Below are 17905 nucleotides of genomic sequence, written 5' to 3' on the forward strand. Positions count from 1 at the left end.
TCTTTGTATTTATTTGACATTCCAATCAGTTTGTTCTATGTATAATATTGAAGGCCTTTAGTTTAATAAACCCATTTGTCTTAGCATTATTTTAATATATTTACTTAAAAAATAATGTCATATCTTTGTAGAATGAATTTAGCTCATCATATTGGAACATATGTAAATCTCAACATTTTTAGAGATTGTATCTAAAAAATGGTAAAGTTTGCTTAAAGACTGAAAAGTATTTTAATCTTAATTATTAAGATCAATCAATCACTTTATAATTATACGTTTAACTCAATCAATGAATTAGATAGTATATCGACTGTGACGTCACACTCCATCGACAAAAGGGGAAAAAAACTCATGGTGGAAGGCATGCATCAGTCCAAATATGCGTAATTGACATACCTTGTATTTCAAGTTACTTTGGGAAGTTGTATAGAATATTAGCTGAGGACTTTTGTAACAACGAGCGTGGGTACATGCAGTGCTCTTAATATTACAAAAGAAAAGAAAAGGGAGTTCATATATATTTGGTTGTAAATCCTAAGCATTTTTTAACGTGTGCCTTTTGTTGTTGTTGGTAATTTGAACAATATTTCTTATTTTCCCAATCTATATTCATTATTCTTTCATTCTTAAGGAGAAAATATCAAATTTTTTATGTATTAAGCGGAAACGTAATATAGCTCGTAGCCGATTTATGAATAAATAGGGAGTTGTGAATGAGTATGTGAAAATAAGGTATATTCTTGAGATAAGAGCAATTCAGTACTAAAAGATAAAAAGATTACATACATATAAAAAAGAATAAAACTAAGTACATTTATAAAATAGGAAAAATCTAAACCCGGGATAACCATCCCACTCATCTAATCAGGTTAACAAATAAAATACATGACAAAAGTATTGAGCAATTACAAAAGTGTGTTTTCATTAATTATTATGTGGAGTTGTCTTCTATATCAATATAGGAAAATTGGTCTGTTCGTAGAATAAAAAAACAAGGATTCGATATTATTTTTCTTAGAAAATACGAGATTAAATTTTAATTTTAAAAAATGAAAAAAAGTAAAATCGGCGCCTTGTTGTGGACCTTTTGATTGACTGGGTAAATTTGGAAATAAAATACTATTTGGAATTCAATTATTTACCATATTATGTTGTTGTTTTATATCCCTAGGTCCATAAAGAGGTGGGCTACAATCCATCTATCCACGAGGATCTCCTGATGTAGGTATACATATACACCTCAGTATATTTTCATTTGATAAAAAATGCTACTGGATTACATGTCTAATGATGATTCGTACATAATCATATTTCTTTTATAATTTTATTACATACTTTTCTTTTGCAATCTTGCACTTAAAATAATCTAATTGAATAACCCATATGGCCCACACAGATCTACTCTTTAACCCCACTAACCCAAGCCATTAAAGTGAAATCTTTTGAAATTAATTGTTCTTGCACACATTAATTCGTGACAGAGTAATTTAATTTTTTGTATATATTTGTAAAAGTATATATAAGGATGGCTTTACGAGAGATATAGAGGATATCATTCAAGGAGCGTAGAATAAAATCAGATACATATTATTCATAATACTATTAAAAAAATTACAATAATAGTTATTCTAATTTTAAAACTTACTCAAGAGAGATTTTGAGATAGTAATTAACGATATTGTTCATAAGATTAATTATAGCACCTATTTCCTCCTTTCAAGGATTGAAAATAAATAAGTGGTTGTTGACTATTTTATATAAAAGACTCCAAAATTAAGAAATCATAAATGTTTGTGAAGAATAAGGATTGAGGTTGTGTTGATAGTAGCTTTTTAATAGGTTGCGTAAACTTTTTTCTCATGGATCTACTAGATTCCATATTATTATTAACTTCCTTCAATAATAACTAATTAATTACGATATTTTATATATTTCATAAAATAATGAAATTTACTTAAAAGAATTAATAAATGAATGCATTAAGTAAAATGCAGGAATATGTAATTTAAGGTCATTATTTATATTTGAATAAGGATACTTTTACAACACCTAAATACGTAGGTACTTATTTGCAAATTGCATTTCAAGGATAATAATTATGACTTGAGGTAATTTTTATTATTTGTATCATTGCTGCATTTTGTATCATTACAAATTAACAAACATATGTAGAAAATATGTATATATTTTACTGCCCATGATTTTTGAAATTTGTGCAAAATAAACAAAATCCATATTTCTTGGACAAGTGCACTTACAGTTGTGACTCACACTTCAAATCAAACAAATATTAATACTGTATTATTATGGGTCAGAGTATACATATATATATACTCTGACTCTGGTTATACACATATGTAATGAAGTGCTTAACTGCAATTTTAGTGAATGTTATATATTATGCAAGTCGTTACAAATAATATATTATAAAAACATTAGTGCAAGAATATACAATGTATCAATTTACTAGATAAATGATTTAATGGAGGTCAAAACATTATTGACTTTTTTTTTTTGCGATAAAAACCCTTATGTTCTTATTACCTAAAAATTTTTTTCACAAAAACAATCAGAATATACATATTTTATGAAGTGTTTTGTTATTTAAAAATGGATCTTTTTAAAATTCATTTTATAAAGTCAGTAAGTGCTTCTTTTTTCACATAATTCTAAACCGGACTTACGAGGTTCTTTTATTTTATTTTTTCTTCAAATATCCCTTATTTTAACTAGATAAAGTGACGCAAATTATATCAATATAAATATATTAATAAATATCACAACGGTAAATTAAAGTTTATAAAATATTTTAGAATTATGAACAGTATTTAGACTTAGGTAAAAAAACAAGAAGCTATCCATTTAATGAAGTATAGAAAAAACTACTATAAAAGGATAACATTTTTGAACATAAAATTAGATACATTTTGAAAGTAAAATATTATGAACATAAAATTTAATTATAGAGTTCATGAAACGAACAATCATCTCCTCCAGTCCTCTGGAATACTGACTTCTTTTGATCTGCTAGCCAAATAATTTTAACAATTATTTTCTAAGTGCAGGAACATTAAAAAAATGAAATTCCTTAAATTACTTTTGTCAACTAGAACATAGATTTTTTTGTCAGTCCCCCCCCTCTGCTGGGTTTGGCCTCCAGAAGTACCACTCCCCCCCCCCTAAATTTAAACAATATGCTTTTAATACTTTATCAAGACATTATAACAATCCTAATCTCAGCGATATATAAGCATAACTCAGATACATGCAGCACTTGGTGATACATTCTGTGGGTTGCGACTATATACATCGTCATTCAATGGAAAGGGAAAAATAAACCACAACAACTCTTCCAGAAAACAAAGAAGCATAGTCAGCTTGTGTCAACTGGAGTCAGAATCCCCTATTACCGCAGTTAAAAAGTTTTGTGTGTGAGATGTAGACTAAGAAGAAAATGGCATCCATAAATGAAGTAAGGTTCCAGTTGTTTTTCGACAAGTACAAGACCAAATAAAGCTAAGGAACAAATCATATGTTTGCAAAAGTTGGCTGGTAGTTTTTTACCACCATATTCAAGATCAATACTCCAAAAGATACGTCGCACTCATTTAGTTGCAAGACGGTGCCTTATTGCAACTAGATCGACCCATGCAGAATTACCTCGCCAGGAGTATCGATGGAAGGATGTAAAGGGTTGCTACCACTTGGTGTGGTTTGAGGGCGATTCTTCCTCAAAATCATTAGATGTTGTTCGTATAGTAGCAGATCTCTTCCCGGAAGATAGTGCAGAAGGTAAGTTACGAATTGCATGTTTGTCTAACAACATTTTGTGAGTACAAACATTTTCAAAAAAAAACAGAAAGTCTACGAAACGGAAAAAGTTTACAAAGTTCCACCCAATAAATGGCTAAAATAAACAAAACTATTCTTGATAAAGAGGCTAAATTCAGTTTAAAAAATTACAACTATCATGCCTGAATTTTGTCCAACCAAATTACCTATTAATGCCACATACATACATCAAAATTATATTTAATCTCAATTTTAAAACTGGTAAATAGATAACATAGCTTAGAAAATGATTTTGTGTTTTTTTAAGTGCATGTTGATGAAGATGACAATAGTAGTGATGAAAGTGAAGACAGTGATAAGGAGATTTTAAATCCACACTATCCATAGCAAATGTCTTTGAAATTTTCATTCTAATATGTATCTATAAAATTTATAATACAATGTGTAACTGAAAATATGGCGAGATTGGGATTGTGGGATTGTTATAATAACCTGATAAAACATTATTAATATTGTCTTAATTTAGGGGGGGGGGAGAGAGTTACTATTTAGGGGGTTCGACTTAATTTTCTCGAACGGAAATTTGTTATCAGTCATGGTTTGGCATAATGATACCGGTAGAGTTTTATTTATGCCGTTCTATTTCACTTTACGGTCATACAAAATTATTTTGTGGACTTTTTGATGTATTCGTTTGTAACTACTGCGTCCACTACGTTCATCGTCTTCGATGCTCATTTTGCGTTATTTAAATTCAGCAATTCATATTTTAATGGTTGATTTAGGTGGTGGAGAATCCGAATAATGTTTATCAAGCCAAAGCATGCTTTATAGTTTATTAGTATTTTTTTAAACCAAAAATCATTGGTTCATTAACAGACGAAATTATTTTTTATTCATTTTTAACAATAACAATAGTTACTTAACTAGCTATGCTATATCTCACGAACTAGTTGCCCAACAACTGATAAAGAGAGGATTATTATTGTATAAATTCACCTTAGCTGTTATTTGGTGATTTTTATTATATTCATATTTTTTTTCTTCGTTTTTATTTATTTTCAAGTTTATATATGTTTAAAATGTATATGCACATCATAAAGTTTCCCCGAACAACCATTTAAACCAAAAAGGTAAAGCGCAGACCATGCAATCAATATTTGTATAAAGTAGTGCTGGTAGCGACACTTATTTTTGTGCGCTAGGAAAGTTGAAAATTACTCTGTAATTAACTAAATTTCCTCCGTCCTTTTAGCTGAATCAGCAAACTACATTCCGCTTTTTCATTGCACCCTTCAAAAATCCCATCCCTATCTATAACAATCACACACTGATAAAATACATAAATAAGGGATTAAAATTTGTAATGTGTACTGAAACAATATTATGATTATGACCCTTATGAATGAGAGTAAAATATAAGTGTCGCTTTATTGATTAAAACTATTCCCTACGTCATTTAATAAAAGAAAAGAAAACAACACAAAAGTGATACTTAACAAATAAAATATAACAAAATCTCATTATGGGTTTGTATTAATTATTAACCTAAATAAAACGTTAGACTCTCTAATATCTACTAATAATGTGTACATGTACAATGTTCATATTACTACCCTATAATTACAGGAATTTATGTATAAAATACATCTATTTCAATCACGAATTCCATCTCATCCCACTGTACTTATTTTTATAATTACATATTGATAAGAACATGCAATGAACAAGAAAAACAATTAAAGCTTGCGATATAAAATCGTAGAAACATGCATGAATTTCATAATTTGCAAGAAAATCATTCAAAAACTACATTGTCTAAGCAGATGTATGTACATATTATCATCAATGTATCAAAAACCATGTACGTATGTCCTGATTTCTATCTTCCTACTAATATATATTGGTATATTTAATAATATAGATAGTCTAATACTTATTCAAAATGGATAATATCTTACAAGTGCATATAAATATGAAACATATTTTGTAATGCATCGTTTTCATGATATATAAGGAATTTTAGAATTGTTTTATTTTTATTGTATGGTAAACAAATATTCCATTCAAATAATCATACATATACTTATATACTAAATAATATTATGCAGTGTATAGCATGCTCTACTACGAGCGGCACCTCAACAAGCACAATCAATTACATATTATGATGATATGACCAGTGATGCATAAAATACGTCCTCCCAGTATATAAAAATAAAAGAATAAAAAAAACACATGGTAATCCTGACAATTTAAAGAATGTTCAGGAGGAGAGCAGCTTAGCTGTGATGTTTTGTTAGATCAGCTGCAGCTTTAAGTGTATGAAAATAAACACAATTCCCACTCTGTAAATAAGCTGGAATTACTCCAATGTTGATCCTCAATTCTACTCCGAGTCTAACAAAGGTTTATATACACTTATAACTTCCGAGTAAACCCTCATTTTTACTCTCCGTCTTTCATGAATACACCCACTAGTTATTACTTTATACTTAGATGTTCTGTCTGCCATAATTAAATAACAATGATAATAACTTTGGAAACTAAAAAGCCCTGCTCAGATCGCCAACTAGAAAAAGCCGCTCTCACTTTCTAGAATATATTGTATACATCTCTAGATATTACATATTATTATTAATTCATTTATGTGAAAATTACATTCACGGGCTTACATACATATGTGGTGTGTCAACATAAAAAAATCTTAGACAAATCAAAAGAACAAGGAAATACCAATTTATTTTTTTACTTCATATATAAATACAGCCCAATAATTTATAGACATATTTGAGTCAATTATTTACTTTGAATTCATTTTTTTGCTATATGTGTCAAGATAATTAAGATTTTTAACTATAATTTAGAATTTTTCATTGATTTAAGATACTTATATTGTCCCCAATATGGCTTTCCAAATATAATATATCAATTTTCAATTCTTTTATAGTGCCAATCAATTTGGGTACCTCTTGTTCAATATGCTGCCCCTCAAAATGGTTAAAAAGAATAATTTATTGACAGAAATTGGCAATATTTCCTGAAAGAATACTCCATTTTGAGTAAAATCATTCCCGCTTGCTTTTGTGTGGACGGTCGAAATACTAGTATTACATATTTTTAGGTGGAAAGGAGTGCCCTTTACTACGTGAACTAGGCATTTAAACATTATGGACTTTAAAAAAATTATGTTTTCGTTTGAATCCTTAAAATGGTTTTTAGGTACAAGTATAAAAACTGGATTTACCTTTCATGAATCTTCAAAAAGAAAATCCTCATTCACTATATATTATGATGTAACACAATAAAATACTCATAGCATCTACAACTCCTAAGTATTTTTTACTGTCAGTTGATAATTGTCTGCTATTATCACTTAATTATTAGCAGAGGTGGTGAGGATTTGAACTCGAGGCTTGCAACCTAAATTGCCCTTGAGTCCCTATTTAGTCAATTTGGCACTCGATTTGATCACACGATCAAAGACACAAGATTGGACTCGCAATGTGACATGTAGGTACCTACTTGAAAGTTATTTTAATATTTTCATTGTTCATAATGGCTACTCTTTAAAGTATTTAATATTTTCTTGGGCTTGAACTTGACTTAATGGAAATATTCAAGGACATGTACTTGTGAGTAAAGAATTGAGACTTGGAATTGCAGTATAACCTCTGATTAAATATCATTACTGGTTTAGCTGTGAATATACTTATAACTAAAAAAAAATAAAAAATCAACAAATTGGACATTGGGTAACTATCATATTATTGTTTATAATTAATTTGAGGGTTTTTTTTCTTCATTTTTTGGAGGAAAGATGTGATAAGGATTGCTTTTTGATACAATATATTTTCCTCCCTTTAAACATTTAATTTGGAGATTATGTGAATATTGACTAAATTACGATGAACGGAAAAACCACGTATGAGAGAATGTTATTAAACATGGTAACTTTGAAAGGCGACATATCGTCAGACAGAGATCCTTTGACTATCTTTGCTCACTATTAAGTTAGAATATTTAAAATAGGGAGGAATCATTAAAAATATCATTTATATTTTTCTCTTACCAACATTTTTTTTAAAACTTAAATAATCTCACTGCAATTTAGCTAATATTAATATCCCTAGAACAAAAGCAAAATAATTTGACTATAAAATATTAATTCGATTTTATCAATGATAAATGTATAACTACACATTTATTAACATTTAATCAATCTTTACATACAAATTCAAATTTCATGAAGTTAAGTCAAACATTTATTTCCTCATGAATCCTTCCTTCAGTAAACATGTTAAAAAAAAGAAAACTGTATAAGGTATAAGGTTTAACATAACCCTTAAATACTGGAAAATTAACTGACGTATAATACGGCATGGGTACGGTTTATTGGACCCATATTTACTCTTAGGCATCTTTTTATGTCTTAATCTCAAAATATGGGTTTTATTACGAGATGTCTTCCTTAGAAAAGCATAATCCATAATAAAGTTGATATCCATAAATTAACCGATTCATATCCGAAAGAACAAAATAATTGCGGAACAATAGAAGATTCATTTTTTTTCTGGAAGTAACTAATTACTATTTGGATAAAAAACATTGAAATTAGTATCACTTCTTATTTGAACCAAAAGTTTGAATTGTTTATTATTATTATTTTTCAAATATGGTGAAATATCTTAGTCTTTTTATTTTATTTTTTATTCTATTGCTTTTAAGTGATGTAAATAAGTGTATAAGTTTTTAATAGGCCCATTTGGAACATTGCTATTATTTGCTATTTTTGTATTTGTATGTAAATAGAATATAATATTAGACTGATGAAGTAAAAAAAATCTGTTTCTTTTATTTTCTAGAGGTAAAAAGCAAGTGACACAATTATGGTTATCTGGGGAATAGAAAAGGGTGTGCAAACTTAAAAACGGGAGTTTCAGGTCCCTCAGCCTCTTAAAGCATAGAAGAACAAAATTGATTAGGGTACTATTCTCTAACATGAAAATTTGTGGGTATTTTAAAGTCCTTTAAAGGCCAAATTTGTACCTCCAAGCGCGTTGACCATAGACAGAAACAGGTAGTAGTTACTTGGTGCCAAGTCCTTACTGTAGGGTGGATACATAAGAATTTCGTAACCCGGATCCTAGAGCTTCTGGTGCGTCATCAAAGATGTGAACGGCCTGGCGTTGTCTTGATGATATCTTGTTGTCTCCTATTCGCAAATACCGCTTCAAATGGCCAAGTTATTTAGAGTAGTGGGCAGAATTGAGCGGGGAAAAAATCAGTAGTGATAGTACAGATATTGTACCAGGATCCGAAGTATCCGAGTACTGTATAAGTTTAATTGTATTATCCTTTTTATGACAAGACCCAAACCGTCTCTGTTACTTAAACTTTTATCAAGAAATTTATATTTTTACAAAATAAATATATGTTGGGTATTAGATCCGGATACAAAGTACTCTTGCACGGTATAAGTAAATTTATATTATCTGGTATCCAAACAGTTTTCGTGTTCTGCAATTTTAAGGATCCTAAAAAAGTTCTCATAGTTGTTTACGGATCTTAAAAAGCTTATATTATTGTTTAATACTTAATCCTAGTTTAAAAAAAAAATATATATTATATATATCAAACGTAATATTTCCATTTATCTTGATTAGTGATTCATGTGGTTCATCCAATATTAGTATAACAGATTTTTTAATAATAAATAATCATTATCTTCAAAGAATAATAACATTGGGGTATTCATTGCATGGACATTAATATATTCAGTAAAAATGTAACCTTCATCTGGATCACATTTTATTTTGGTTTTAACTTCGAGAAAATGAAAATTACATTTGAAATAAATATTTTTTTCTAATTTTTGTTTCGGATCTTGATCCAAAAGTTCGAGTACTCGAAATTTACTAAAAAAATTTAAAAAATCCATAGTTATTCATAACAAGTTAAATATTTTTCAAAAAAATTTCAAGAATTATATTTCGAATATTAAATTTTTTGCGAAAAAAATTCAAAAATCTGTATTTTTTCAAAAAAAAGAAAAAATCAAAAATCTACAATTGTTGACAAAAAATTAAATTCTTTGCTCTACTGCATAATTTGCACAAATTACTTACTTTTTTAAAGAAAAGGAATCTTTCAACAAAAAATTGTTCATTCTCACTAAAAAAAATATGAATAAAAAGAAAAAAAATCCTTAATTTGGGGGGGGGGGAGGGGTTATTGCACATCGAGCCAACCACCTGCGGATGCCCCTGCATCTAACTTAAGAATTGTCTTTGACGTACATATCATAAACATTTCTAACTATGTAGACTCCATGCAGATGAATACAATGCGCGCAGACTCCAAGATACGGCTTGTTTTTAAAATTGAATTCATTAGTGAAGAATACTATACTTATAGCTTCAGGATTCCGATTGTGACTGTTAAGTTTAAGGTGATGGGATGGAAGTGCTGTGCCCCTGGATATCGTCAAGTTTATGACGGCACCTCCAAGAATCCTAAGATCCTCTACCATAGTTTTCCTGGTTTCAATGTGCCTCATAATCTGGATTTTGAATCTAAATGGGAGAGGGCCGTTCCAAGAGAGAAAGTGGATCTCAAAGTGAATTCAAAAATATAGACAATACTATTAATTACTAAGAATTCAAGACTGTGCAGCCTCCATTTAAGGAAACGGATTATATTACCCATTCCGTAGACCAAAGTGGTCGTCAATTTAATCGTCAACTAGAATTAAGGGAGGCCTCTCATGGGCACAAGCTCAAAAACAGGTTCTAGCTTTGGGTAAAAGGCAAAGTTACTTTAAAATGAAAATATATAAGTAATTCAAGGATTGAGATATATACTTTTAAAAAATTAAATTACTTAACTTTTTCGGAGACTGAAAAAGGATACTGTCCCTTCTGTGTGGCCAAAGCTTATGTTCTACCTCCTTCTCCACCGTCTTTTCTTAGACTCACCCGAGCATCCACTAGTGACTTACTACTCTATCTCTAAAATGAATGTCAGGAAGCCTTGGAGCTCAAAATGTTTGGGGGAAAAGAGGCGCTAACGATTAACGAACTTTATGATAAGTTGTTAATTGAAACATTACCGTCGGGATTTATACTAATTAAATACCCCGAATTTATCCCTGTTAAGCTGGAAGTGACTGAAGGCCTTGATAGTAAGGCTAGCCTAGAAATCTAAGAAAACTTTACCTTTAGAATTTTTCATGGACATCATACTCCGATACCACAAAGACTAACGTCATCAAATCAGTAACTGAAATAATCAACCTTCCTGCGTATTTAGTATCAAAAGAGTTCTTGAAGAATGAAGAAACTTATAAAATAATCATTGGCTTATTGAACAAACTACTTGCATCTCCAGACTTGGAGCCAATTCATTCTTCAAAATTGTCTTTCATCATAAAGCAGATCACATTACTCTTTAAGAAACCCAATAGAAGGAGATTTTCGCCTTGTTTTCTCTCTATTTGTCTTCTGTGGTAAAATGTTAATAAGGCCCTCTATGATCAAATTCTTAAGTGAAATTGATCATAGCAATTCCATGTCCCATGTATCTTACTGTTATCTCTACTGCAGTTACCGTAGAGACTGGACTGTCGTCAACTATAGTTAAATATTTTGGAACAAGGATCAAACGCCTTAACAGCAGAGAGTGTACTGTCAATGTTATAATCGATGAAGACTACTTCGAAGAAAGAGTCGAGTTTGTTAGAGGTAAGTTCTAGGGCTGCGACAACAACCAAACAACTAAAAGAGTCCTTACACTTATGATCAAATCCGTTTCAGGAAACTACATGGATATGGTGGCACTTATACCAGTTGCGAGATTAAACTCTGAATTCCTCTACAGGAAATATACTCTAATTACGAAAAACCTCTATCAAATTGCATTTATTGTTGTGGCCGTATTATTTGATAACCACCTAGTCAGGATGATGTGCTCCACTCATTTCCTTCAGACTTCAATTACTCACCCACACAACATCAATAGAAAAGTTCATCTCATTTTCAACCCTGTACTAAATATTAAAAATATTTATGACTGCTTCCAATGGCAGTAATACTGCAGCTTTCCACCTGTACTGTCTAGGAGTTAAATCATCATTACACCCTGACTTTGTTCATATCAAAGATATTCATCATAAAGAGTCAAGAAAGAGCTCCGAAACTACAATCGAAGAAATAGTTGATACTGTGTGTGATCAAGGTCACAAATGGACAAGCATTCTAGGCAATATCTCTCAAATTCGCTTCAACGTCATGGGCAAAAATTTAGTTGCTCAACTCAATGACAACATCCGACAGGAAGGCAGAAAAAGATCATCTGAAAACAAGCTTAAATCTGGGAAAGGCTGCCAAACGTCAATCTGATAATATTTAAGGTATGAACATTAATTTTTCTGGTGCGTGCATCTATTTTTGATATAATTAATGTAAATTATATTGGTGATATATTGCCGATAATTTAGTGTTGAATTCTTATTAACTTTCCTATTATGTATGAATATTTATAGATTTTAACTCATACAATATCTATTGAAAACCCGTATTAGTATATTCTTATTGAAAGGATAACATATTCGTGAACTTCTTCTAATCCAGCCCTTGGAGAGCGCGTTTTCTAGTCTGTTGTCCGGGTGCTCGAGATGTCCATGTACATATATATAATGTATATTTCCTTCCCTAGGAACGACCAATACGTGAACCTACACACATTGAGTTCAAGAGAATAATTTCTCTTGATTGTGTTGTTCTTTGAGCTAGGCGGTTCCATTGCCAATTGTAGGAATGACTCAGTTTTTGATTCTTAATTATACTCTGAGTCCAATAGGGACTTACAATACAAATTTTCAATGTAACTCTTCGTCATTCATCAGTCCATATACTTTATATTTAGATGACATTTTCCTAAAGAAGTAAAGAATAATGATAACAGCTTTAGAAAAATAAACACTGCTTAGGTTGACAACAACAACAAAAACTTGCAAGCACAACCCTAACTATACATAAGAAATTCAATAGTTATCTAGTGACAAAGATCTTGAGGTACAAGAGTGTATATAGAGGTTGCGTAAGTATCATTCACACTCCGATCCCACAAGGAAACAAAGTTATTTAAATAAAAAAGTATTGCCAAATTGTCAAATAACATATTATAAAGAAAAAGTGAGGGGGGAGGGAGGGGGCGGGGACTCACCTCTATTTAACAAAGTCAAGTTTTGACCACAGTATTAAAATGAGGAAGATAATTACGTCCATTTCACTTTCACCAAGGCGAAAGTTACAATCATGTTTACTATCCCTCTCTCTCTCTCTCTCTTAATATATTATGTTCATCATCCTTCCTTCGTTAAGAATAGAATAATATAATTCTACGTAGAATGTGGAAAAATTGTATATTGAACATATAATAGACGTAGTAGATAATTCTTCAGTAGGGAATATAGACAAACACATACACAAATCCTAGTAGTTCTCTATTAATTTCCTACGTGTATGTAATGTACACATATTTAAGCCCCGTAATTTGGACTTAAATCTGCAAAAAAACAAACATAAACGTCTTTGGAATGATTACAACATCATAATAAACCTAGCAATAAATTACACTACTACTGAAGGTCGAACTTTTTAAATATTTATGTATTGTCTATATGTACAAACATTGTGATGAATCATAGGAACTTTTGATACAAGATTCATTGCCAATGCATGTTTCTTTTGGCATGTTCATATGTATGGTAATATACGTAGGATCCTCTCCTTATCACCTTTTTGACCTTTCATTGAATTAAGTTCGACTCATTGTTTTAATGTACGAACATACATTAGTATTGTATAAGATGGCTTGAAATGTATGTAAGTAGTTCATGCCTCACAATCGTAACCCCGAGTCATCAACATCTTTTACATATAGGGTTTATAAGCAAATAAGTTGGGTTTCCTTCCGCAAACATTGTATCTGAAGTAAGGGTCCATATACATTTTAAATGAGGTCATTGAATGCATAATTAAGCAATGCATTGGTTAGCGTTGATTTGGAGTCATTTGATCTAGGAATGCCTGAGGGAGAACGCCAAAATGCAGAAACTTCCAATGTTGTCTTGGAGCATGTGTAACTGCAAATGATATACAATTTTAATTTTCAAATTTAATATTGCAGTTTTGGATAACTTCCATAACAACCATTTCCAGTTTTCCTGTAATTACACTCAAAAACTATTTAGGACAGACTTGACTTTTTTGCTTATAATTTTTTGTGTATGTATTTTCACTTGTCTATTTTTTTACTTGTTTTGCTTCTTATTAACGTTCAGAGCTTGGTTGATCCGTCGAGCTCAAATTTTGAACTCAACATTATAATGAATAATTATTAATATATTTTTACAAGGAAAAAGGCTAGTAGATGCAATGAAGATTGCTCAAGAAATGACGTCACATTTATTCTAGAATAATAATTTATTGTTTAGTTATTCACTATGATACTACAATACTTTTAACAGTAGGGGTAATGGGTTCCGTGGATATACCAAACAGTTTGAAACTTTCAGTAACAATCTAATAGAGGGCAAGGGTACCCTTGGCACCCCTCATATTAATATTTCAAGAGATGCAAATTGGACATTTCTCAAGATACATTCCAATAAGACGAAAATGTTTTTATTATATTTAAAAACGAGCCAAAAATCATATATTTAAAAACCCAAAGCTTTATAATCACTCCCATACAATAAAAATAAGAAAAAAAAAAGTCGCAAAACTTACCCATGGTCCCTCTGTGAAAGTTGAGCCAAGGCAACACTTGTCATTGCTAAGAACTATTAAATCAATGGTGATTTTTATTAGAATGATTATTATTAATAATTGAAAAAGCCTACTATATCAAAGCCATAGATAATATGTATCAATGATTAAAACAAAAAATCATCGAAACTAGAATATTTTGAGTATTAGAGTGATGCCCATTAGAGCTCCCCCTCCCTCTTAGATGAATTTATGACACAAACCTAAGATATTAGATCTAGTAAACCACCCCATTATGCAGAAAAGTCAATGTAAACACATTCCACTTATTTCTTTGATTCTCTATGATGGGTAAATAATACTCGTTTAAGTAAAGTGAATCCCCTTTTCTGTTAGACATGAAAAGTTTTTTTTATTTATTTTTGAAACTTTCTTGATAATAAATTACATCTTATTTTGTTTAGGGAAGGAAGAACCATACATATGTACCTATGTACACATTCAAAAGAAAAATGCATTTAATTCTTATGTCTGAGTAGTGCAAATGTCTATGCAAGGTAAATAATATCTACGACCCATTTAATACATATGTATGTAATTATGTGTATTGGAGAAAACGTTGGGAAGAGTCCATTATGGTAAATAATTGATATACCTTAAAAAAACAAAAAAACAGCGGTTGATCGTTATAATTGAATAATAAAAAGATATATATTATTTTGTAATTTGGGCATTGTTTCTATGTAATATGCAATTCTACAGGTCAGGACAAATTTAGTTGGTACCTCTGAATTTTGTAGGCTTTCAGCTTTTAAATGATTTATAACATGTTTCAATTGAAGTAAAGATGTTGGTGCAAATACAATAAAGACACCGTATAGTAGCATACTTTTTCTACTTGATTAAACAGCCCTTAAAACTATGACCTGTGATAGATGTTTTGTTCAATAAAGACCAAAACTTCACAGATACCTTTCACTACATCTGCTATAGACTTTGTAAATCATAAGGATATTTTACTTTACATTGTCTAAAAAAGTTAACGATTGGCTTGCATCGTGTGGCCTGTATCTGCATAAGAGTTTTTGTCAACACGTATCTGTGGACACGTCATACAACCTTAAACCAAGTTCTTTGAGCTATCGTGAAATTTTTGATCAGATGGATTTTTACGATGTCGGCAATCTTCCAATTTGACCATTACAATATGATGAGATCAACTATCACAGGGGTGTCCCCAGCATCATATAAGTAAATGTATATATATATATATATTTTTTTTTTTTGGGGGGGGTTGCTTTTTTAAACTTTTTGTAAAAAATTCCAAGAATTTTAAATTTTTCTCCACAGCATAATTTGATCGAATTTCCTTTTTTTTTATTATAAAAAATCGTTCAAAATTGTTTTCTCCTGTCATATTTTTCTTTCACATCAATAACTCTTCCAACACTCCTTAATTTTTTTAGGGGGGGGGGGTGTTCCAGCCCTTCCACCTACCTCCTTGTGAACGCCCCTGTATCAGTTGCTTTTTATGTTTATGCATAGACATCTTTACTCCAACTCAAACATGTGATATATCAATAGAAAGCTGAGCGCCTAGACAATTTAGGGGTACCATATACTTTAAACATTTTAGAAAAATAAGCGAATATTTTTTTCTTTAAAAGCGACAATAAATATGTGCCACCCCGTTTGAATATCAATATAAGAAGTCAAGATCTTGATTAGAGATACCTAGACAGAAGTGCAATTTATGTTTAATGTGCAAATTCATAGTGAAACTGGAATTTAAGTTTTATAACGACTCTCAGAAATTATGAAACCAACCCATTCATCAGTCAAGTCTAAATTTGTATATCCTGTAGAAGTAACTTTTTTTATTCCAATATATAAATTTTATAGAAAATCGACCTCTTAAAGTAATCCATCATGTTTTTTTATGCACAACAAAGAAAAATATATCGATGAATCAATCAAATTGGCTTCTTAAGAAAAGTTAGGGCCTTCTTTATAAAAATATTCTTGCAGGTATTAACGTTGCTGTTTGATGTATAATAAACCTTCAGTGTTAAATATTTTGTATATAATGTTTTAAAATTAATAATGACAATAGACTTAATTTGATAAGTAACATATTTTCTCTTAGACAAATGACCATTTATTTGGCAGTGACTACTTTTATCCTTTTCTTTCATTCTTTTTTTAAAATTTGATTGAAAAAGGAGATATATCCTTTGATAGTCACGAATTATCATGGGAAGGACTGACTGGTCTGTCTTATATATGCACAACAATATATGGGAACTTAAAAATTACATTTAATATATATAATCTTTTTACAGCGTTGATTTCCTATCAGTGCGAAATGTTTTTGAGTAGGAGTCATTATTCCCCTTTCCCAAATTATTTTTTTTACTTACATTTCGGTATTTTTTTCAGAGAAAATTCATTCGCAGAAAGTCTTCTTAGATCATTGTACCAATCAACAACTAGCTTTTACAAAACATGGATACTTTAGCCAATATACATATAACATACATTCATAGGTATAATTGATTCCAATCAATGATACAATCCGTAATCTATAATTTCGTATATCCATAACTCCCCTGATTCACATAGTAATCTGTGTTGTGTTAGTGAGTTGGGTATGTATATTTGGATGATGAGTCTTGTTGTTGTTTTTTACGACATATGTAATACGACTGTTCTTAAAGTACTATCTAACTTGTACGAATAGTAATCCATTACGAGACAAATCTTTTTACGAGGATCTAAAGATTGTACAACTATATTATAGATTATGTATCAGCTCTATTTATGTTTTTTTTACGACTAAGCGATATATGTGGGCATAATATGTATGTTGAAATATTATGGGTGAGATCATTAGTAATTGATAACTACGCTTATCAAAGTTACTCATCCGAGTCAAATAAGGAAAGTTTTAGATACTCTAAATTTCCCCAAAGACTACCATAAATATCATTAATAATGATACTATGTTAATATATGCATGATATATACAACTTTAGGGACAGATAAATAAATAAAGCTGAGGTTGTGTTAGGTAGACAGTAGAGGGTGGGCTCAAAGGGCTGTAGCCCTTCGCCCAATGATTGTTTTTTGGTTTTTACTAGAAATTTTTGGTCAAGATGATAAAATTTTACGCGAAAATAGTGGTAAAATTTTTTGAAAGATTTATTTCCTTAAAAAAAATGTCAATTGTGCGAAATTATTCAGCAGAGCCAAAAATTAAAATTTATTTAAAAAAAATTTAATATTTGAATTTTTCTTGGAAAAAATTTAATTTTTGAAATTTTTTTCCATAAAATTTAATA

General features: G+C 30.3%; 1 long non-coding RNA gene across 1 annotated transcript in view; it reads left to right on the forward strand.

Annotated features, from left to right (window-relative positions):
• Positions 1-928: 928 nt before the first annotated feature.
• LOC139904960 (uncharacterized) overlaps positions 929-17905 on the forward strand; it is a 45227-nt gene continuing 28250 nt past the window's right edge. The window contains exon 1 of the long non-coding RNA XR_011779323.1: positions 929-1221. This is a non-coding gene — a long non-coding RNA (uncharacterized lncRNA). The remainder of the gene's footprint in view (positions 1222-17905) is intronic.

This window comes from Lepeophtheirus salmonis, chromosome 3 (assembly GCF_016086655.4).
Source record: "Lepeophtheirus salmonis chromosome 3, UVic_Lsal_1.4, whole genome shotgun sequence".
Taxonomy (NCBI): Eukaryota; Metazoa; Arthropoda; class Copepoda; order Siphonostomatoida; family Caligidae; genus Lepeophtheirus; species Lepeophtheirus salmonis.